This window comes from Telmatherina bonti (genome assembly GCF_933228915.1).
Source record: "Telmatherina bonti genome assembly, chromosome: 20".
In the NCBI taxonomy this organism is placed as follows: Eukaryota; Metazoa; Chordata; class Actinopteri; order Atheriniformes; family Telmatherinidae; genus Telmatherina; species Telmatherina bonti.
In genome coordinates, this window is record NC_136618.1 from 31991135 (window position 1) to 32012987 (window position 21853).

The following is a 21853-nucleotide window of genomic DNA, read 5'->3' on the forward strand; positions in this document are numbered from 1 at the left end:
ATAACAGTCTATGCTTCAGAGAGGGAATTCATTTAATTGCTTTTTTGATTATATTTGTCTCTCCCTCATGACGTATTTATCTCTATCGTGGTTTCAATTTCTCCTGGAATCATGTTCATTTACATGCACCTCCTGCTAATCCGCCTCTATCTGTTTTAATGAAGCTAAGCAGATTAACAGATTTTCTCTCTTTTTTTCCCTCTCTGGCACACTTCCACATATACACACTTGTGCAGACACACTTGGGATTATATTAAATCACTAAAAGCAATATCAGCATCAGATGAAACAGCATATCTGTCTTTACATGAATGGCTGTCATTTATACGCTTTGCAACTTATATGTAAAGCTTCGAGTTTAAAGGCTGAATTTATCCAAATGACCAAAATACAAGGGGTGTACCATTTTAGATAGATTATTAAACTAGATTAGGATTCAGGGTGCTGTTATTTGATTATGAAACATTTATCAGGATTATTAATACATCTTTGTCCTTTTAAGTTTTTTTTTTCTTCACTCTGTAATAAACTTTATACTCCATTCAGTTTTCATTAAATCATGTAACTAAACAATTTAATATCATCTATATTTTAATTTCAACCATAAATAAACCAACACTTGTCAAACATATTTTTCATAATGTTTTTAACGTTTTCTATGGAATCTACAGGAAAAGCGAGCTAGTGGAACTACAGCTCCAGTAACCTGGGCTGGAACAGAACTGCTGTTTGTTGTGCAACACCTCAGAAGATGGAATCCAAAAGCAAACCAGAAACCTCAGGATCAGGTTGAATATTTTATTAACAATAACTGGAGTTTAGGAAGCAGGCAGCTGGCTCTCCAGTTAAATGTAAAAGATCCTTCCTTGAAGAGATCCACAAATAATGCAGGTGAAGATGACAGGAGGGTTTGCAGAGCGGCACACTGGTTGTATCCAATGAGAAAGGAAGCAACAATGATCATTTTCTCACCAGAGATGAGAAGTGTAAGTCCAAAATCCTAACGGCACGTCCAAGAGCAATCCAAAATCTGAAACAGCAAGAAGAGCCACGGGTATGGGGAATCAGGGAAATGCTTGGGCTGGCAGGTACTGGAAACCAAGGGAAAGGGGTCAGAATCCACAGGGAACAGCTCTTTGGTTTGTCAGGACTGGAGACCAACAGAGAAACTCTGACTATCAACAGTCCTGGCTTGGCTGCGTCAACAGTGTCTGGTGTAGGTGGAAGGTATCAGCAAATCAGAGCTGAGGAGGGATGCCTCACAGACAGCTGGGAAAAACCATCCACAGATGCAAACCATGTAGTTTTACTTTCACATCTTATTTTAGCTTTAAACAGCTTCCACATGGAGTAAGTCTTGTCCAAGTCGCGTCTGTTCTTATGTCCATTACAGCCAAAATGTCTCAGAACGCTCAATAACTGTCTGAAAGACTAGCTGCTAGCTTCCTGCTATCTTGCTTATTTTAGGGGGACGGACTTCCTAAAATGTCCCTAAAATGACGTATATTCCTGCCACACTTTACAGCTGTGTTTCTGTCATTTAATTAGTATGAAAAATAACCGTTTATGATCATTAATTTCATCGCGATGAATCGATTAAAGAGTGAATCAGCTCACATATTACTCTACCTGCAGTATTGTCCAAACAGCAGTACTAAATGCAGACAATGTTCAATATTTAGCGTATGAAAGAAAGCAGTGTGTACAACCTGCTATGAAGCAGAGGGTTCATGTGTCCAAAAGAACCCCATTGATCTGTTCATTACTGAAGTCATCCTCCGAGTAAACACCTTGAAGATGAAGGAGCTCTCTGGACAGATCAGTTCCCAGCACCGAGCCAATCTCTTATCAGTTTGTTCAGTTTCTTTGAGTCAGTGGCTCTGATGCTGCTGCTCCAACAGATGGATGCAGAAAAACAAACTCAGACCGAGAAGACGGATTTGCTTTAGATTCCAGATGGACTCCACTCTGCTCTGGTCCTTCTTGTTGACAGTTTTCCTGTTGCATTCACTGTCCAGTCATTTGTTCAGGTAAACGTCTTCCTGCTTTCCAAAGATAAACTGAGTCTGGCTTTCATGATTCAATTGTTTCACAGCTCTATTTCAGGTGGTAAATAAGTGAGATAAAGTTGGAGACATCTACCTGTATTCTCTGGAGCTGTGCAGCATGAATCGTTTTAAAAGGAAAGAAGAAATGAAAGAACATCCTTCTCTCTGTGATGCTTGATGTTGGTGAGACATGTATGAACCTGTCCTGAGGTTCATGACATGCAGGTTGACATGGAAGTAGTGTTGTAAAAAAAATATTCATTCTCAGATACTCAAACATAAATTTAGTAACTAGTTCATAGTGATGTGTCGTTTGTAAATGAGTCGATTCTTTGAAGTGAACCAGAAGAACTGGTTCCTGTCTAAAGGAGCTGGATCTTTGTTTTTTTATAACCCTGTCCTGTCCAGCATCCTGACAGCAGAATGATGGTCTGGCTTCTGTGTTGTGCTGAACAAGTTTACTCCAAGAGGATCCTTTTGGATATGAGGCTCTTCTTGATTCTTAATGTTATTATTTATCTTATCATATCATAACTATGTTTTCTTTTTCTTTTTGTTATTAATACTGGACCAGACCCGAAGGTAAGAGACAGTGGAGGAAAGGGACAAGAAAGAAGAGAAAAAAGAAATAATGGAGAGAAAAAAGAAAACTCAATGGGAAATGGGACCTTCTTAATAAACTAAACATGTTTTATACCTTTAGAGAATCCTCAGGTATATACAACTTTATGACTCCCATCTCAAGGACAACCACATGCCTACCCAGAATGGTAAATGGTAAATGGACTTGTACTTCTATAGCGCTTTTCTAGTCATACAGACCACTCAAAGCGCTTTACATTTACAACTGGATCTTTGGAAGGGGCGGGACTTTATTGAAATGGGTACCTCACACAGCCAAGTCCATTGGAGGAAAGACTGAGTTCATACCTGTCGTGGTTCCTGTCTTCACGCCATTCTATGGTCATGCTTGCTGCGACCACCTCCACTGTCTGCTCAGATCGATCGGCTCCTGATGGTCCTCCCACAGGTCCAAAGTTGGTCTCCAGGTTTTCCTTGTATCCTCGTTCCAACACACCTGGCTTCCATTAAAATGATCAAACAGCCAATGAAGTTCTGCGCAATGTCTGATTAGTTTGAGTCAGGTGTGTTGGAGCAGGGATACATGGTAAACCTGCAGGATTGTGGCCCTTGATGACCGGAGCTGGGTATCCCTGCTCTAACCTGTTCCACCTGTTCTCCTCTCCTCATAGGGACTATCTGGTGCACCAGCCGGTCAGCCAGCAGCTTTCCAGCAGTCTGTCAACTGCATCTGTCTGCATCTACCTGACCCTGTTTTTCTGCTCATGGCCCCTCTGGATATGGAAGTTTTGTGATATCTGATCCCTGCCTGTTTTAGACCAAAATATTGGATTGTGGACTTGAATTGCCAGTCCAGTTTTGATCCTGGACTGGTTCAGTGAGTCAACCTTATCCTGGATTGTTGTTTCATGTCTACTTTGATGACTGGCCCCCGATCCTCCCTCAGGATTCTGGAACTGAATTGTACTTTGGAGCTCAGTATTCTGCTCATTCTGGGATCTGTGGAACCTCTGGCTCTACCCAACAAGTGCTGTTCTTCAATTTGCTGTTGGCTCCTGCCTGTTTTCCCAGATTTGGACTCCAACACATCTCACTTGCTGCTGCGTCAATGGAAACCACTGGTTCTGCTTCACACAACTCTTCATTATTCACTGTAGAAAGGCGTCATATGTTAGACAATCCACCATGTTCCAACATGGACATTTTATGATGTGGTTTACCCACCACTGTTAGGCTTTGTTTCAGTTTGAGATGTAAGACATGAACATTGAATGATCCTTCATATCTTACATTCATGATACAGCAATGGAACAGAAACTTTTCTTTTTTCTTTGGTACGCTCCACTTGAACCGAGATTATTTCTGTTTTGTAAGTATTGTGTGTATATCCTGATATTACATGTTTACATAAAGTGTACTAGTATCCCCATTGCTATGTACAGAGGGGACCGCCTGCAGCAGGCCATCATATTTCACCTCGCCATATTGTGTGTGAGTGAGGCAGAAAAGGACAGATAGGGTGAAAATTTGAGCTCATAAAGAGACATCACTGAGGAGAAGAGAGAGTCGCCAAATTACAGCTTATTGCAGTGTGTGCCTCACATTAAGGTCTCAGCTTTAGCTGTAATCCTCCTCAGAAGGGAAACATCATCATTTGTTTCCAAGTGTTTCAGTTTCTTCATTCTCAGTTGTCAAGCTTATCCGTCTGTTCAGCCAGAATTTCACAGAATCACCCAATAAGAGAGATGGGAGTCTGGAAGCATGCTGTTAGACATCTTTACAAAATCTTTGGATACGCCGCACAATAATCAGTCTGTTTTGGACATAATTCACAGTGAAACGTGTGTGTGTGTCCATGATCCTGTTAGTCTTATTCCGAATGTAAATCTGTACACTTCTCAATTTCAGGTACCATCTGGGGTCAGGCGGGGGTCCCAAAATATCCAGGGCTCGCGATGACACCTCAGCCTGAGAGTCCTTCACACAACTTAGATTGTGATGATTCATCTAGACAACCTTCCCTAGCCTATCCTCTTCCTAAGTAATCTGCTCCACCAGACTTAGAGTCATGGTTTTTTGTGTTGGGCATGTAAAACTTTACACATGGAGCAAAGCAGGTCAGAGATGTGTTGGCTAGTGTAACCACGACATGTGAAATGTGATTACACCAACAAGGTGCATAGAGAAGGTTTAGAAAATGGGAGTTTATAATGGCTTTTGGCCAATATGCCTTCCTATCAATCAGCGAAAGCAATTTTTTTTATTATTTAAGATGTTTTTTTTAGCTCCAGTATGAAATATATTAGGACTGTATTAAAGGTCCCATGATATACTTTTTTTTCCAGCAATTTCATGAGTGTCAGAGTTCCAACAACCTTGTTTTCAAAGTTCATTACCCCAAATTCAACCTTGACTCTTACTTTCAGTGATTCTTGCGAGTCAATTCTTCTAAAAATGTCCCGTTTCTGTGTCCAAACCTTTCCATCAGAGGATTCCAAAGTAAATTGGTCAGTAAATCGGGGGCCATGGGGGCCAAGTAGCCCTAGACCCCTCAGTACCAGTGGGAATCTTCCCCCAAGGTGGTGGAGAATGAGAGGGCTAAGATCCTCTGGGACTTCCAGATCCAGACAGATAAAATGGTGGTGGCCAACAAAGCAGACATAGTGATTTGTATTTGTATTTATTTTTATCTCCATTAGCTGTTGCAATACAGCTATTCTTCCTGGAGTCAATACAACGTTCTTCTCATAATACAATGATAACACCAGTTTTCTACACAACCTTGACAGTGATAGCACATAACTAGCACATCCCACCCCCACCCAAACCCACACACGCATACATACACACTCACATTCACACACTCTGTTATTGTTCCTGCAATAAAGGAGGGATAGCCTTCGTCGTTATGGTCTCTTACAGTTATCTACCCAGTAATAAGAGTGGTTACTGGTTACTGATCATGGAGAAGCAGCAGAGGAAAGCCGTAGTGATCGATGGATCCATCCCCAATGATGGAAATATCAGGAAAAAGGAGAAACTGGAGAAGTACCAAGGCTTTAAGGAAGACCTGGAGAAGGCCTGGAGGGTGAAAGCAACAGTAGTACCCATAGTGATGGGAGCACTGGGGGCCGTGTCCCCCACACTGGAGAAGTGGCTCCAACAGATACCTGGTAAAACATCAGACATCTCCATCCAGAAAAGCGCAGTTCTAGGAACAGCTAAGATACTGCGTAGGACCCTCAAGCTCCCAGGACTCTGGTAGAGAACCAGAGCTGGAGAGATGAACAGCCACCCGCCCAACTCTGGGAGATGGGAGGAGTTTTTAAAAATATTTTATTTGTTTGTTTGCTTTTTTTACAGTGAAACCTTTTTCTCTGATTCTCCTCGCTGATTAATGGTTTTCTATATTTCCACATTGTTCTTACTTTCACCATGAACCCTTTATGGGGCAAGTGACTATTATTGATCACTTCGTTTTCTTTCATATTCAGCATGAAACTTTTTTTTTGTTAATGTAGCAACAGAATGGAGGACTTGGTATAAGCCAGAAGGACAATTTTAGGTTAAAATATCTAATTTCAAGGTATTTCATTGGGTGCCCTATAAAGGGTTAAGCACAGCCCTGAGTTCTACAGCTGTTTTTCTTCCATCTGGTTTCACCAAGCATTACAGTGATCACCATCATCATTCAGGATCTGTTCCCACCACATTTTGTCCTGGAAGACAATAGTTCCCCACCATCCTTTTAGTTTTTAATGGCACATTGGGCAGTTTGAACCCAGTTTTAGTAGTTTCTGCTTCTCCTTACATGTTCACCCTGCTTGATGACATTGATCTGATCCTTCTGAAACAAACTAACATCTTTTCCACGACCATAGGATGAGTCTTTCCACGTGTTTAAGATATGAGAAGCTGCTCATTGCATCAGTTTGGTTTAACAAACATTTTGCAGCTGGAAGATTATCATCAGTCTAGGAATTATCCAGAGGCTTTTCTATTTTTTGGACTTGCAGTATATTTCTAATGGATTATAGATCTGACAGAGACCAGAGGGTCATTTTAAAGTAGCCCATATAGTGCCAAAGTAGCAGCAATGTGTTTCAATCATTTGCAAGGCAGCACAGTGGTCTAATGTCATGTTATTCCATTCACACTTCTATTGCACCATAAATTTGAGCCTTCCAAGAAATATTACTAAATAAAATATTTACAACAGGCTCTCTATACATTGATGCTTATCTCACGCCAGGGCCTGATTGCAATATTCTCTTTGCAATGTTGTTTCTTATTTGCTTATGTGCACATTCTGCATAAACACTGGCTTCTTCATCTTACATAATAATCGAGGATGCCTACCTATTCTCATGGACATAATCAGATTTTCATGATTGCAGCCGACGTACAAGTCTGGATTTAAAATTGAATGCTACAAATATTCTCTGTTATGTCGTTTCCGTCCCTAATATCCTAATGATATGGAAATTGATAATTATTCTGTCCTGCACACAGCTTCCAGCAGAAAAGGGTTTATTGAATATCTCAGAAGGACGTGGATATCTTTCACAAACAATTTACCCGATACTGCATTTTCCTCACTCAGATTATTTGTGTGGGCCAGCGGCCATATTAGATTGAAATGTTTCTGTATTAGTTTTGTTGGGTGAAAACATACAACACAAACGCAGGGTCGGGGTTGTTGTTGAATGTTGATTCATTTCACTGACAGTCTGCTGCATGGGACAAGGCTGAGCTGAATGGATGACTGTTCAGATAATACTGTTTTATTACTTCAGAACATCACGTTCATCGGAAACGTGCAACACGTATACATAGGAGCAACAGCAGCAAACACATTTGAGAAAACTGGAACCCTACTTAGATATTAAACATGTCATAGTAAAATATTTAAAGCTGATTGCATTCTAGTAGGGGTGTTCTGGTTCAACATGGAGGATCAGATCAGTTCCATTAGAGGTGAAGAAGGATCAATACTGTGAGTTTATGAGAAAACTGAAGAATACTCAGCTGAATTCAGGTTCACTGGGCATGCTCAGACCAAAGCATTGTTAAAGAGAAAAACAAGTTTTTTTATTTTTCTTTCCAGATGATGAACCTTACAAAATAAAGACAATCTAAATCCATCCATCCATCTATCCATCCATCCATCCATCCATCCACCCATCTATCCATCCACCCATCCATCCATCTATCCATCCATCTATCCATCCATCCATCTATCCATCCATCCATCTATCCATCCATCCACCATCCATCCATCCACCCATCCACCCATCTATCCATCCATCCATCCATCCGTCCATCCATCTATCCATCCATCCATCCATCCATCCATCCACCCATCTATCCATCCATCCGTCCATCCATCTATCCATCCATCCATCCATCCATCCATCCATCCACCATCTATCCATCCATCCATCCATCCATCCATCTATCCATCCATCCATCCACCCATCCATCCATCTATCCATCCATCCACCATCTATCCATCTATCCATCCATCCACCCATCCATCCATCTATCCATCCATCCACCATCTATCCATCTATCCATCCATCCATCCGTCCATCCATCCACCATCTATCCATCCATCCATCCGTCCACCCATCCATCCGTCTATCCATCCATCAATACTTCTGCACTTTGTCCATCATCAACCATTCATCCTTGGTGTCCCTATTTTAAATTTTTATGAAACTTTATTTGAACAGTATTTTTTACATAAATTATCTGGTACGATACAGAACAAGGATTTTGGGATTGCAAGTTGAGTCTATGCATGCTTCACGTTCTGTAAGTGTCTCATCATGTTCCTGCATTCAGTCTCTCTCCGGCTCTCATTTTAATTTCTGTCACTGTCATCTTCTTCTACTTCTTCTGTAAAAAAGCAGAAAATTTGTATTTTATCTCTGTACTCTGCGATGAAGCATCTCCTAAAATCTCCAGATTCTGAGTCAACTCCAGAACATGTGCTAGTGGTCTACATATTCTAGTCCACAGTCTCTTTTTCTTTTTCTTTCCTTCATCCATCCCTCCACCCCTCTCCCCCTCTTTCATTTACCCATCATACATCCTCCACTGCCTCTCGTCCACCCGTCCTTCATCCTCGTCATCTCCCATCCTTCACTTCGTCCCAGCTTTTTCTTCTTCCTGTTTCCACCTGCTGGTCTGACTCAGGACAGGACAGTTTGGTCTGGTGGACCATGAGTTGTGTTTCCACATTAACCTGGTTGGCGGCATGTCAGCCAGATAGCGATTGAAGTGTCAGTTGGCATCATGGCAGCATGACATCACGGTGTTGTGACACCTTCCTTGAAATCTTAGGAAGAAGAACTTCATTCCAGAAACAGAGGAAGATGATGGTGGACATCTGGCAGGTTGCATGCTTTCTTCCCATCTTGAGGCTTTCAACACCAATAAACCCAGTGTGACTGGAAACATGGAGCTGGTTGTTCTGATTGCCAGGTCACACAGGAAGTCATGATTCTTTCCAAAAATCATAGGACTGCTTTGTGTCACACTCCATCCTTTAGTTGGATTGATAAAACAAGGCTCTGATTGGATATTCTGGCAATGTTCCTAGGTTATACTGGTGGAAACACAAAAATCTTTTTATTGTAAGGAGCTGAACCCGTTGCTACTGACATCCTGAGACACACAGTCCTCTCCTCCGCCCACCTGACTCTCCAATCAGATGACTAGCTGATCTGTCTGGTACTCCATCTGTTCTTTTGTTAAGACATTAAACCCACATTGTTGAGGTGTGGCTCTTAAGCCTTTTGCTTACATACGTGAGCAAAGACGTCTGTTTCATACTTCCATGCATCTTTTCGTTGCCATGGTTAAGTCAGGACTGTGCTGGACTGGTGACCTGTCCAGATGATGTTTGCTGGGATAGATCATTAACTGTACAAAGCGGTAGAGTGAATGAATGAGTAACTGTAAATGAACGGTGAAGACAGTTTATCCTGTAATGGGCAGTGCTGAGTTCAGTGTTCATATCATGTTCTTCCACCAGTACATACTGGTATTGCATCGCTAGTTGTTTACAATCATCCACAAAAACCAAAACAAACAAAAGAAACAGAAGAATAAAACCACAAAGTTTATTTTACTCTTCTCAACTTCTCTTGTCTCTTCTTGTGCTTTTTACCCAACAGTCTCATCTTCTTCCTGCTCCTCTTCTTCTCTGGTTTGTTCCTTCCGCTGGGTGTCAGACATACAACTCAACACTGCTTCCGTTATTTCCCATGATGCTCTGGTTTCTGTGTCGAGGAACTAATGATGAAAACATTCTGATGAAATGAAAGGATGAAAGTTCTACTACATTATTATTCCCAAAATGCTTCCTTACGTCATTTGGAAAGAAAAAGACCTGCTAAGACCTGATAACATGACTCATCACCTGCATCTATCTCATGAACATTCAGGTTACAGCAGAAACGTTGAGTTTGTGCCACTCAGAAATGTGGGATATTTCGTTATCCTGTCATATAAAATGTCAGTTCCATTCTTCTCCTGTTTTAACACTGCAAAGTTACACTGGTTGGAATTTAGTGGCATCTGTGTGGTCCACAATGTGAGCGTCTGATCTGCTCATAGGGAGCATCACTCGGTGGGCGCGACACACACACACACACCCACCCATGCACGTGTATTCTCTAATATAAACAATATCTAGCTGCGAATGCGCCATAAGGCCTGTATTGGCTACTTAGCCATTCACAGTTTGAAAGGAATTCCCTCTCTGAGCGAGACTCCAAGATTAGCTTGTCATGTAAGATTTATGAATTTTCATTTCAAATAAGTGTGATTAATATGAGCTATTAGGGCCGCTGATTCTCTCCTGCCTGCACCTTCATGTTCAACATGACTGTTTGTGAAACATGGGGGGGGGGGGAGGGGGGGGATCGTCCTCTTACAGTGTCTCTGATTAGTCTGGCCTCTGCTCACTTTAATTTGTCTTTATCTTGCAGTTTTACACTGATTTAAAACAAAGATGAAACATGCAGATCAGCATGCGACCGTTTTTTTTTTATCAGGAAATATTGTTGCATTGAACTGAAATTATTAATGAATGAAAAATACTTTATTTATCCAGGAGGGATATTTCCACTTATGTGTGTAAATGTGTGTTCAAATTATGTAAAATATACATTTCTAAACATTTATTTTTGTTATTTAAATATAAGAAATTATCTATAAAAAATTAGGTATAGTTTATCTTTTTTATTTATTTATGAACAACTCATAAAGTAAATTTTTTTTTTCAAGTGAGCTATATTTATATAACATTTTAATATACATGTTAAATTTGTTATAAATATAAATGTAAAAAAATCTGGAAAAAAATATTCAAGATTTAGAAATGTTTCAATATTTATTTCTAGATATATATCTTTGAATACTTAATAAGCAAAGGTCAAACATGCAGATGAGTTTTTGCAAAATGTTAATTCATGAGGAACGATAATCGCGTTTAGACCCAAAATATGAATAAATGAATAAAAGTTTAATAATCCAGGAAGGTAATTTCAGTTTTTACTATAATTTACACAAATTATAATAATATATATTTATATTTTTCTCATAAATATAATGATTTTATATAACAATGTATTTTTATTTTTAAAATATTAATAAAAATGCATACATAAATTAATACATATAATCACTTATAGTTAATTTATGTTTATATTTTTAAAAATATTTATCATTTGAATATTTATAAAAATTATACTATGTATATCCAGTATAAAAGGCTGTTTTTACAGTACTGGTTAATATGGGAGAAATGAAGTCCTTTTCTTTGTTTTCTGACTTTTACAATCTGCAGTTTTTCAGCCGTCTCAAAGAATAAATGTTCCTGAATCAACAATCGTTACTGAAGCTGCAGATGGGAGCGTCCCCCAGCTAGCATGGGGGGGTTAATGACAGGGTCTACAACATCTACATCTTAATTATCTTTTAATGTAATATAATCCCACTGGACACGTTCACACCTTCCCGTTGCCCACGTTCACATAGCGAGGAGTGTGTGAGTGGTGGTTGGGTGGTGGGAGGACTACCGAGGAGAAGGAGGCTGTGTTGCCCACGCATCACAGATGTTGGGACTTACTGGTCATGTTGTGGAGGTGTGTCCTCCCTTCTTCAGCTGCGGTGATGTTAGATCCAGGTTGGGGTTTAACTCGGGTTTTGCTTCAAGGCCAGAATGCAAACCGTTTCTCCAGACCTGTTCTGGTCTGACGTTGCTGGTAGAGGAGGATGAACCGCAAACCCTGGTGGATGTCAGAATACTCCTGTTGCATCGGAAATGGGTAGGATATGTTGTGTAATCCAACTATTTTTATAAAGCGTCAAATCATGGCAATGCCATCTCAAAAGGCTTTACAGACAGAGGGGAAAACATAATGAAGGCCAATTCATAACAGCCTATATAAGGAAACCAACAGATTGAGTTGAGTCCAACTCAATCTCCCATCCTGAGCAAGCACACTGGCGACAGTGGGAAGGAAAAAACTCCCTTTTAACAGGAAGGAAACCTCCGGTAATCAGCTGCTCAAAGAAAAGTTCAGCTTTACAAACTTTTAAGGAGAGTCAAACCACGACTGGTGGTTCTGGAAGGGTCGGTACATTGTGTAATATCTACATAAACCAAGAATCCACTCGTTTATACATCTCATAAGGTCATTTTTCATTCCCAGCAGAAGATAAACATCATGTCAGATGATGAAACTGGGACATTTTAACATTTGATGGAAAATATGAAACAAGTGCAGCAAGATGTCTGTAAAAAGTACTTCTAGGATGATGTCTAGCGTTGTCTAACATCTGTCTACATCTGGACCATGAGGAGAGCTGCTGCTGGAGTTTCAGGAGAGGAATGTTTTCCTGGTCTGGTCTGGTGCAGGATTCTGGCTGCTCTGCAGTCCTGGACCTTGTTTCACTCATAAAGTTCACTTCGTTTGGAGAAGAAACAACCTCTGATTCAGATAATAGAAGTTCACTCTGAACAAATGCAGGTCTCAGTCCGAGTTAAATGGACCAAAAACAGGAAGCAGACTACAAAACAAAGTGCATTGTGGGTACAGCGCATGGGGCGTTGTTGGGGAACACAATCAAAGCAGACCAGGTGTGGGGTGACAGGCGGCTCTGGACGGGAGGAAAGTCATGCAGAAGTTCTGATAGAGATGAGATGAATCCATGACCTCTGGGATCTGATGCAGCTCCATGTTTTACACAAGTTGTTGCATTAACCAGGAAATGAAGCAGTTTTCTTCTTCGTTGGTTGTCTAGCCTTCTCTTTCAGTAACTCTTGATGCAGCGCCTCGTCTGGTGAGGAGGAGAATGTGTTTCTGGAAGGATCTGATATGTCTGACCAAGTGTAGCATTAAAAACACGTGCTGTCAATCACGGCGAGGCGACTGGACTGTCCGGTGTGAATGAACCTAAATCAGCTCCTCAGAACGAACCCAAACCCTTCCATGGTTTAAATGTCGGCCTTTCTCCTGACTTTCCACCAACGTGACCATGTTGGCAGCAGTCCTGACAGCTCTCAGCTTTTCTCCCAAACTGAGATGACACTGGTTGTTTTAACGTAAAATCTTCATAGCAGCCATGAATGGCATCTGTGTGGCCAGCGGAGCCCTCTGCTGATAGTTTAATGTAACTTTGGAATTGTATAGAGTGAATGGTAGTTCGAGGGGAGTTTTATGACGGTATTTCCTCACGCCAGACGTTAGGTCTGTCCGTAGCCCCTCCCTCCCACCCGTTATGGCTGATCGTCATGAAACCAAGCAGTTACAAAGCTGCTTCTTTCAGTTTTGGCTGCTTCCACACCGTATGTTAGAGGTATTTACCTCCACCAAGGAGGTGATGTTTTACCCGCCGTTTATCTGTTTGTGTTCAACATAACTCAAATGTTATGGATAGATTTTAATTATATTTCCAGGAGTTGTTGAGAATGTGAAAAGGAAGAACTGGTTTAATTTTGGTGGTGATCCTGTTTTTGTTTGACTTTTTTTTAACTTCATTAATTTGTTTTCGACACTGGAAGATAACTATTTTCACTCACGCTGATCTTCGGCTGCTCGGATTGGATGTCACCGTCATAAAAACAAAAGAAGAAGAAATCTGACCATCTTATTGGTCGGGAGACCGACAGGAAGTCATTGCTGTTTACAACCTCAATATGAAGGTATTGGTTTACAACATGAATGTAGCGCAGTGGAGTTCACATACAAAGTTCCTGGAAAGAAAACGCTGCACTTAACGGCTGGATTGAAAACCTTCTTGAAAAGCTAGAACTGTCCCTCGCTCACCATAAATCACCCAAAGAGTGTTTTTGTCATTGTAATTTTCTGCATTAAGTTTTGCTGTGTGGTTCCTGAGATGTTTCACAGTGTTGACGCTGAAGTGTGTACCAGCCGAGTGGTGTGTACTCTCTACTACTGTACTGCTGTTTATTATTAGGATATTACAACGTGGCGTTCAGTGTTCAATACTTCATGTTTCTCATCGCCAAGGCGACACATAGATATTGCTGGTGAGTTCTTTTTATGTTTATTTACAAATAAAGAGTTATCAAGGGATGCCCACAGGTGTTCTAGTGTTATTTGTTTTATGTTTTATATATATTTATTTAGAAATGATTAGTTATTACATGTATTAAGTTGTGAGAAGTTTATTTAGATTTTTGTAGTTTTGCAGGTAAGACCACAGATGTTCTCATGTTGACTTTTTATGTCTATTTAGAAATGATTAGTTATTAAGATGTGACCATGGGAGTTTTTGTGTTTTTACATTTTTTCCTGCCTTGCTACTGCTGAACATTACATGTCACTGGTTTGTTCTTTATGTTTATTCAGTTATTATAAGTTTTATTATATTAGAACAGGAGAAGTGTTGAATTTTTCACATTTTTTGCATCATCACTGCTTGACATCCCAGTTGTTTATGTTTCTTTGGAAGTTATAAATTTCTTCCGCCAAGAAGGTTATGTTTTTACCTGTGTTTATCTGTTTGTGTTCAAAATAACTCTAAAAGTTATGGACGGATTTTAATTATATTTTCAGGAGTTGCTGAGAATGTGAAAAGGAAGAACTGATTTAATTTTGATTGTGATCGGGATCACCGTTTGGATCCAGGAACGTTTTAAAGGCCATGGCGGAGGTTCGCGCTCTCCGAGTGATTTTCTGGTTATAATTTTTTGGGTGGAAATTCGCTGAGAACTTTCCACAGATTTTTTTCTTTTATCTTTGATGCCATTATGTTCAAACGACAAAGTTTGTTTTCACATGAAAAGTTCATGCTTCTTACTTCTCTAGACGACCACCCAGTGAAACTAATTCTCACCAGATTGTGTCCAAACAGCACCACATGAATGCATGGAATCACCTTGCTTACTGGTGCACCAGTAGAAGGATGGGGAGCGAGGACAAACAGGCTCCGAGGCGCTTCTGTTCCTCTGCGTTTATGATGCACGTGTAAGGACTTTTTATGTTTACAGCAATCAGACTGATTCACAACGTACCCAGATGATGGTGACAATCAGATGAAACTCCCGCCCTCATGAGTTGACCCCGGTTTTCCTCCAGGTCGCTGTGATTAGGAGGTATGTGAGGGTGATGTGGGGGAATGATTGTGAGAACTGTTCACAAATGTTTGACAATCTACACAATCAGAATGTGGAAAAGATGTGCTGGAAAGCAGGAAGCTGGTGGAAGCGGCTGCATCTGCTGATGAAGTACCGAGCAGAGAGAGGAACTACTGCAGGAACAAAGTGGAACTCAGTCTGCAGCGTTCAGGTAGGAAACTGATAAAGTTTTATTTTTTGCTTTTTCCTTTATATTCTGGAACTCAGAAGGTGGATTGTCTCGTCGCCTCCGCTGACAGAACGTCTCGGTGTGAACAGAAAGGCATATGGGGGTCCAGCTGCAATGTTGCACAAAATACTCACTTTCAAAGTCGAACGTTAACTTTATTCAACTGTCGCCATGTTCACCACATCTCCAGCGACTCTTCCTTTCATCCAGCATTTCCGTTTTCCTCTTCAGAATAAAACAGCAAGACTTCTGCCCCTTTCACAATAATACATATATGATAACAATGAAACATGTACAAAACACAGTTACTGTACTGTAAACTTAACAAACTCAACGTCTTTCAAACAACAAAACAATCATCTTTATGAGTTTGGGAATCAAATCCTGAATTCAAAGGCTAGTTGAAGCCATTTATTGGAGACGATATGAGGACATTCTGCCTGTATTGTAAGACTGATTTCTACGCTAAATTCTGCGATTTAAAAAAAAACATGACAACTCAAAAAAGTATCCATAAAGCAAAACTTTATAATAGTGCAACCCAGGGCAAACTAAAGCTAAAACATAAATAAATAAATAAATAAACACAAGAAAACTACAAAAAATAATTATAAATAAATAAACGTATCTCTGTCAAAGTGTCTTTTTTGGGTCACTGTGGCAGTCCCAAGCCCAGATAAAGGAGGAGGGTTGACATGCAGCTAGCTATTCCACAAAACAACAATCCTTTGGTTAAATTTGATATTTGATAATTAACATTTAATAAAGCAGGACAAAGCTGATTTATACAATGTTGGTTTAATTGTATTCAAAATTATTTTTCAAAGAGATAGCCTGTTTAAGTGGCAAAAAAAACAACAAAATAAAAACAATAACCATTAGAAAAAGTTTATTCATAGTACACAACATATTTAGGGTGGTTTTGACTGACCTTTTGTTTCTCCCACGTTATTCATTTCTCCTAAAAGTCCATTATATTACATGCAAATGGCATTTATGCAAATTAGGCTATGACGTCATTTAGCAACTTTTACAATAGCCAATAGCTGCTTTCTTTACTGAGGAGTTGGCAACAGCAACATCAAGCTTTTCTTTTGGCTCCATGTTTGTTTTCTTATCCAAACCAGTTAGTGGTGCTTTTTAATGCTAATTAATCTATGTACTCGTCTGAACCCAACGATGAAAGCAAAATTACAAGACAGTACACGTTTATAGGCATTTACAAAAACAGAAGGAAGTCATAATATCTGACCTGAGCCCCCCCCCCCCCGACTCTTCTGTTAGGGTCATAATCTTCCTATCCAACCCTACAGGCTGGACCCTGACCCACTGCCATCCACCGACTGGTCGAAAGAGTCGTGACTTCTGGTGCAACGCGGCAACAAGAACAGCTTTCTGTTTAAAGGTCCCATGTCAGGCTAAATTCTTCTTCTAAACGTTTAACAGTTATTCAGACGCCGAAAATGAAATATTCTCTCAGTCTCTCTTAGTTTATTTTTACTGATCGTGTGCAGAAGCGGTGATGCTGACTTATTTGTCTTTGTGAAATCACCACTACCTTCACGGTCGTAAGTTCTGCCACCGACTCCCAACCCCCCCCCCCCCCCAGCCAGATTTCTCTGCTGTAGGTCATGTTTTCTCTCCAAATCACCATGCTAGAAACCACAAAACGCTCAAAACCTTCATTTAAATATGGAGTCTGCACCAGGTTTGACCCAGTCAGGCAGTCCTGTAGCGTTGTTTCAGGAGCCTCCATGGCTTCCAGACCCTTCTCCCTCCTTTCTCCTCATAATTCCTTGTGAAACTGCATTTCGCTGTTCTTTGCTATCAAGGATGGCAGTTATATTTTCCTCTTCAGTTATTTGTGAAACAATTTCTGTCTCCTCTCCTGTCCATACATACGGTGCCATCTTTACCAGAAAGAAACTGTTCACATTCACAGATCTGGAAAACTTCCTCCTGACAGCCTAAAAACATTTTCCATATTTCAGAGGTTTATCTTAATGTAGGCGTTTCCAGCTTTTTATTGCAATATTTAGGATTTTTGCCCAATTCTGAGGTAATCTAAATGCAGTTTCTCTCATTGTTGGATATTGTTTGTATGTTGTTTTAAATGTCCTTAATTTGCCAGATGAGCAGTAGCCACTGGCCAAATCTGGCTTTTTCACATTTTTATATTAAAATTAAATATGTATTGTTCCTTTTAAATAAATGAAACGAAACGATACTTTTCCCTCACTTCTCCCTGAGTCGTTGTTAAGAAATATTCCACAACATGGATGGTCCAGCAGACATGGGACAGATGAAGGTGATGTGGGATTTTACCAGTAAGGGAAAACAGTTGTTTTAATCACCATACAATGCAAACTGTTTCATGGGCAATTTGTTTCAAAGCAGGCCAGAGATGATTCATTCCTTCCATCTGCAGATGGTGGAGTGGAGCTTTTCTTCCTCATCTGCTTCCCTTCAGATGGTTTCACTGGTGACACACAAACCAATCAAGCTCCTTAATGGTGTCTCATCCATAATGTTGAATGAGAGGGGCAATTACTTCATGTGAGGAGATTAAAACTATGATCTCTAACAAGGATCCCTGCATGGCAATGTGACTCCCTGGGGGCTAATAAATGGCAGGGCAGAGCGTGGTCTCCACAGGTAGATATTTTCTGGATGGAAAAGTGTGTGACAGTCAGCTTAAACACTCACATTTGCTTTTTTTTTTCTTGTGGAACATGCATTTTGCTTCCACATCGCAAAGTGTTGAAGTTTACTGAAGTTTTACAATCATTTCAATTCCATTTCATCAGCTCCTCCTCTTCTACCTCCTGTTCACCGAAATATCCAACCAGCCAATCACACGGCAGCATGTGACCATTTTCACATGGTGAAGACTGGGATTTTCACACACAACCATCTGTAGGGTTTCCAGAGAAGGTCTGAAGAAGAGAAAACATCCAGTGAGAAGCATTGTCTGGAGCAGAACCAGCAGAAGACCACAGCGGGTTCCCTCCTGTCAGTAAGAACAGGAAACTGAGGCTACAATTCACACAGACTCACCAGAACTGGACAATAGAAGATGGAGAAAAAAGTTGTTGAGCTGAAAAGAATATTAAATATACAGGATCTATAGAACCTTTTCATAATATATGCATACACTCGTACACATTACTGACATGACTCATCTGGTTTCTCTTTGATATTTAGTTTTTATTTGCATAGTTTATTTCAACCTGCTGAACAGAACAGAATCGTGACTCCATCAGCGATAGGAGTGTGTGAGGAATCTATAATGCACTTCATTATGTCACACAGATTGCTCTTTAACATCTCAGTTTGGATCCAGGTTGATGGTTTACTAATGGTCTCACTACTAGTTTTTAATTGAATGTATATGTTTGTCATTAATATTGTTTTTGTTGTGCGCTTTTCATCTCCATCTGTTAATATTCTTGTTTTATTGTCTTGGTCTGCCAAGGGACTAAAGATGGAAATTAGCTTCGTTATCATCTTGCATATTTACATTTTATGTTTATTAATATGCGCTGTCCCTTTTTTAATATAAAGTTAAAGTAAAGTGAGGACGGAGAAACGTTGCTGGTCTGATGAGTCTCCAGTTCAGCTCCACATTCACATGGTAGGATCAGAATCTGCTGGAAACATCATGACAACATGGATCCATCCTGCCGTCAGGATTCAGGCTGTTGCTGGTGGAATGGTGTGATGGTGAGGTTTCTTGTCCCACTTTGGTCCCCTTAGTACCAACATGACATGGTTTAACCAGCACAGCCTACCTGAGTCCTGCTGCTGACCATGTCCATCCCTTTATGAGCACAGTGTGGTGGAACGGGAGATTCTCATGGTGATGAGGTGGAACGGGAGATTCTCATCATGATGAGGTGGAACGGGAGATTCTCATGGTGATGAGGTGGAACGGGAGATTCTCATCATGATGAGGTGGAACAGGAGATTCTCATGGTGATGAGGTGGAACGGGAGATTCTCATGGTGATGAGGTGGAACGGGAGATTCTCATGGTGATGAGGTGGAACGGGAGATTCTCATGGTGATGAGGTGGAACGGGAGATTCTCATGGTGATGAGGTGGAACGGGAGATTCTCATCATGATGAGGTGGAACGGGAGATTCTCATGGTGATGAGGTGGAACGGGAGATTCTCATCATGATGAGGTGGAACAGGAGATTCTCATGGTGATGAGGTGGAACGGGAGATTCTCATGGTGATGAGGTGGAACAGGAGATTCTCATGGTGATGAGGTGGAACGGGAGATTCTCATGGTGATGAGGTGGAACGAGAGATTCTCATGGTGATGAGGTGGAACGGGAGATTCTCATCATGATGAGGTGGAACAGGAGATTCTCATGGTGATGATGTGGAACGGGAGATTCTCATGGTGATGAGGTGGAACGGGAGATTCTCATGGTGATGAGGTGGAACGGGAGATTCTCATGGTGATGAGGTGGAACGGGAGATTCTCATGGTGATGAGGTGGAACGGGAGATTCTCATGGTGATGAGGTGGAACGGGAGATTCTCATCATGATGAGGTGGAACGGGAGATTCTCATGGTGATGAGGTGGAACGGGAGATTCTCATGGTGATGAGGTGGAACGGGAGATTCTCATCATGATGAGGTGGAACGGGAGATTCTCACGGTGATGAGGTGTAAAAGGGGATTCTCATCATGGTGAGGTGGAACGGGAGATTCTCATCATGATGAGGTGGAACGGGAGATTCTCATGGTGATGAGGTGGAACGGGAGATTCTCATGGTGATGAGGTGGAACGGGAGATTCTCATGGTGATGAGGTGGAACGGGAGATTCTCATCATGATGAGGTGGAACGGGAGATTCTCACGGTGATGAGGTGTAAAAGGGGATTCTCATCATGGTGAGGTGGAACGGGAGATTCTCATCATGGTGAGGTGGAACGGGAGATTCTCATCATGATGAGGAGGAATGGGAGATTCTCATGGTGATGAGGTGGAACGGGAGATTCTCATGGTGATGAGGTGGAACGGGAGATTCTCATGGTGATGAGGTGGAACGGGAGATTCTCATGGTGATGAGGTGGAACGGGAGATTCTCATGGTGATGAGGTGGAACGGGAGATTCTCATCTTGATGAGGTGGAACGGGAGATTCTCATGGTGATGAGGTGGAACGGGAGATTCTCATCTTGATGAGGTGGAACGGGAGATTCTCATGGTGATGAGGTGGAACGGGAGATTCTCATCTTGATGAGGTGGAACGGGAGATTCTCATGGTGATGAGGTGGAACGGGAGATTCTCATCTTGATGAGGTGGAACGGGAGATTCTCATCATGATGAGGTGGAACGGGAGATTCTCATGGTGATGAGGTGGAACGGGAGATTCTCATGGTGATGAGGTGGAACGGGAGATTCTTATCATGATGAGGTGGAACGGGAGATTCTCATCATGATGAGGTGGAACGGGAGATTCTCATCATGATGAGGTGGAACGGGAGATTCTCATCATGATGAGGTGGAACGGGAGATTCTCATGGTGATGAGGTGGAACGGGAGATTCTCATGGTGATGAGGTGGAACGGGAGATTCTTATCATGATGAGGTGGAACGGGAGATTCTCATGGTGATGAGGTGGAACGGGAGATTCTCATGGTAATGAGGTGGAACAGGAGATTCTCATGGTGATGAGGTGGAACGGGAGATTCTCATGGTGATGAGGTGGAACGGGAGATTCTCATGGTAATGAGGTGGAACAGGAGATTCTCATGGTGATGAGGTGGAACGGGAGATTCTCATGGTAATGAGGTGGAACGGGAGATTCTCATCATGATGAGGTGGAACGGGAGATTCTCATGGTGATGAGGTGGAACGGGAGATTCTCATCATGATGAGGTGGAACGGGAGATTCTCATGGTGATGAGGTGGAACGGGAGATTCTCATGGTGATGAGGTGGAACGGGAGATTCTCATCATGATGAGGTGGAATGGGAGATTCTCATGGTAATGAGGTGGAACAGGAGATTCTCATGGTGATGAGGTGGAACGGGAGATTCTTATCATGATGAGGTGGAACGGGAGATTCTCATGGTGATGAGGTGGAACGGGAGATTCTCATGGTGATGAGGTGGAACGGGAGATTCTTATCATGATGAGGTGGAACGGGAGATTCTCATGGTGATGAGGTGGAACGGGAGATTCTTATCATGATGAGGTGGAACGGGAGATTCTCATCATGATGAGGTGGAATGGGAGATTCTCATGGTAATGAGGTGGAACGGGAGATTCTCATGGTGATGAGGTGGAACGGGAGATTGTTATCATGATGAGGTGGAACGGGAGATTCTCATGGTGATGAGGTGGAACAGGAGAT